The sequence below is a fragment of the Malus domestica genome, chromosome 11 (assembly GCF_042453785.1).
Source record: "Malus domestica chromosome 11, GDT2T_hap1".
In the NCBI taxonomy this organism is placed as follows: Eukaryota; Viridiplantae; Streptophyta; class Magnoliopsida; order Rosales; family Rosaceae; genus Malus; species Malus domestica.
Window position 1 is genome coordinate 1,285,586 of NC_091671.1, and position 3,651 is coordinate 1,289,236.

At 31.6% G+C, this 3,651-nt stretch overlaps 1 long non-coding RNA gene across 1 annotated transcript; it reads left to right on the forward strand.

The window, feature by feature from the left end:
• Positions 1-1,738: 1,738 nt before the first annotated feature.
• On the forward strand, positions 1,739-2,447 carry LOC139189735 (uncharacterized). The gene is made up of 2 exons (XR_011573604.1): positions 1,739-1,992; positions 2,112-2,447. It is a non-coding gene; the product is annotated as an uncharacterized lncRNA (long non-coding RNA).
• The last annotated feature ends 1,204 nt before the right edge of the window (positions 2,448-3,651 follow it).

A 3,651-nucleotide genomic window follows, 5' to 3' on the forward strand; every position in this document is an offset into this window, starting at 1 on the left:
CAAAATCTTGTCTATTCCAAAATTGTGAATGTATTTTTGTGTCATTTTCATAAATTGATGATGTGATAATTAAGTACAAATGTTTCATGGCAGTATCATATGACGGCAAGGATTAACTCCTACATTTTTTGTTTTTAATATTATTTGTCTTATTATTTTTATCAAATAATCTTAATATTTTTTTTTTCAAAAAAATCTTTTATTAGATAGGCATACGTGAGTTGAATTCTATTCATTCTAGTACTTAAGTTACCATGTTGATCGCTTATGGCATATTCGATACTATAACTTAATCCTGGTCAAGTTTTGCAAGGGAGTCAATATTATTGGTCAGGTGAGAGAATAATAAGTATCGAACTCATCATTTATAAGATTCAAATATAAGATTCTACATTTTAAAATAAAGAAAAATACCACCGGCCAGTAGTGCTAAATTTAGAATGTTGTTAATTGTGTTTATTCATTTATTATTAACCTGACGTAGCCAACTAATAATACAATCCTCTACATAATGTTGTTAGAAAAGGAATAAGTTTTTTTTTTCTTGCTCAAAAAAAGGAAGAACATTCATGAGCCAATGTCTACGTGGGAACCATCCATAGAATTCAAATTTCAAAGTCATTCATTGTTGGGAGGTCGTTCAAGGTCTTGCATCGATGAAGCACAGATATTTTAGTTTGGTCGTGTATCCCACATCAGATATTTATTGGTTATGATACTTGTTGTAGGATATTATGTGATACTCGTTGGATACATAACATGCAGGTCAACAAATACGGACTTCACTTGATGGATACATGTATTCAACATTTGGGATGCAAGTATCCAGCTTTTAGGATACCTATATACTTTTAGATGAGAAATTAAGAGTAAAAAATTAGTAGGAAGCAGAGATTTAGTTGAAAGTTGATGAAGACGAAGTGCTTGCTTCTAATTTACACTTCTTCTTTTGTATATAAAGAAGATTAGATCTCCAAATTTTCTTATCAAACATATCAAGTGAACTTTAAATTATATATTTATATTGTCATGTTTATGACGTATCGTATCCTAGTGTTCAAAAACTTTTTATATTATCGTATCGTGTCCTAAGACACACCATGCTTCAGACTCTAACACAAAGTGGAACAAAATTGGGGTCCAAGGCAAACTCATTCCCAACCTTGAGAGCATACAACTCCGTAGCAAAGGCAAAATTTAAGCTTGAAGCTCTCAGAGCAAATGCACCACCCATCTATCCTTGTTCATTCCGCACAATAGCACCAACACCACGAACTCCATCAGTGACATCAACTGCACCATCGAGAGCAAATTGCCAAATTATGAACTAAAAACAAGAGTTTCTACTAAATTCCGAAGACATATATATATATACTCATCCCACCAACTTAATTGATCCAACTCCTATTTATCGTGCAGATTAAAAGAGAATTCCTTTGAAAAAAAGAACGAAATTACCATTTTGTTCCACATCATGGTTTACTAAAGAATTCTGTTTTTCTTTTCTTTTTTTGTTAATTATTTGTAAAAAAAACATTGTTAATTTTATCTATTACCACATTGGTCTCGCAGGAATCCCACATCATATGATAAAAAAGAAAGTAGTTTCACATGAAGTCTATAGACGAGAATTTGTCCCACATCGAAGAAAGACAACTTAAGAGCTAACGTCCTTCCTTATTAAATGACATTTCTCTCCGATGTATATTTAAGTATTTTCTTATGGCTATTTGTCAAAGCCAATATCTTAAGATTTGTAACTCTGCAATTATTAATGGGAACACTCTCTAATTCTGAGAGCATACTGTAACTTAGTGAATCACGTAGATCTTGCGAGTGAGTGTGTGTGTGAGTGAGATCTAAGCATCACCATACAAGGTCGAGTTTGTGTGTGAGATCTAAACACCATCATACAAGGTGGAGTTTGAGAAATGAGGTTGACAAGAGGAATAGAAAGCGAGATGAAAATTGACGAAAATGGGAATTCAAGAGGTAACAAACGATTGTTTTCTATTTTTTTTTTTTATTTGGTTGTCTTAGCATTCACATTGTTCTGTTAGGATATATAGAGAAGTTGAGGTACAACGGTAATTTCAAGTTTGCCACTGCAGATGTAGATTGGACCCGTAAAAGATGCCTAAAGAGGAGATGTCATTATGCTTCGATAAGATCAAATCTGGTCGTTTGGAATGCATATGGTAAAAGAGTAACCGAAAGATACTCATGGTCCTTATTGTGTGTATCCACAAAAAGGAGCAAAAATTTAATGCATTTCTAAAAAGACCGAAGGCCAAAAAACAATGTATTTATTTTTCGAATTTATTTTTAACTTATTGGGGTGCTCCAATGGAAGAAAAATTGTGTATATTTGTGTCATAATTTTCTAATCATTTCTCTGCTAGCTGGGTTAATTAATATTTCCCCTATTGATGTATTTTTCTAATGTATTACAAGGTTATTTGTGTTTATCGTCATGTATTGCGGATTTCTCTAATAAAAGTGGAATATGTTTAGATGTATGTTTGTATTTATCATAATTCGCTCAGACTTTATTCTAAAAATAGGATAATTAAGTACAAATGTTTCATGACAATGTCAATATAAATTGAATGGAAGCCTAAATTTGTTGTTTTTAACATCATTCGTATTATTATTTTTATCAAATAATCTTAATTATTATTTTTTAAATATTTCATTGGATAGGCATGCGTGATTTGAAGTCATTTTTTTTTTCATTGGACAAACGATAGCGCTAGTGAGTTAAATTGTTAGTTGTCAGGGGAAAGGGAGATTGAGGGGGATCAAACCTGCATCAGGGTGCATAAACATGATTGTTTTCTATTACTGTAGTGTAGTGTCATCTACAAGTTGATGTGTATTCATTTTAGTACTTGATTAGTTACCTTGTTGATAGCTCCATATATGTCACATTCCACATTTGCACCATCATTTAATTCAGGTCAAGTTTTGCAAGGGTGCCAATATTATTGGTCAAGTATTTACATTACAGGTTGAGAGAATAAATTGATATGGAATTCATTATCGACGAGATTCAAACATAAGACCTCAAACTTACAAGTAAGATGAATACCACTAGACTGAGGAACAACACGTTTTGTTATGGATAATACATATTGGACCAACAAAAGATGCCAAAAGAAAAGAGACAATTATATTTTGATAAGATCAAATTTGCCCTCATGATGAGTATCCTTAAAGAGGAGCAAAAACTAAATGCATTTCTAAAAAGAAGCGATGGCAAATACAATGTATTTACGTACGTTTCAATATTATTTGTGGCTTCTGTGTATGCTCCAATGAAAATTGTACAAATAATTATGCCATCTTCATAAGTCGACCATTTCCCTAAATCTAGCTTATTTTGTGTAATTGTTTCCCCTACAAATGTTTTACTTCTAATGAGGTAGATGATATCATCATACATACGAATTTTTCTCATTAAAAAAAGTGGGATAGGTAGATGATCGTTTGCATTTATCGAAATAATTTTCTCTTAAAAAAGTGGGATAATTAAGTACAAATGTTTCACGACAATTCTTTATGATGGTGGGTATTTAAATTGAAGCTTAAATTTTGTTGTTTTTAATATAATTTGTTTTTTTAGCTAATAATTTGATATATTTTCTAAAA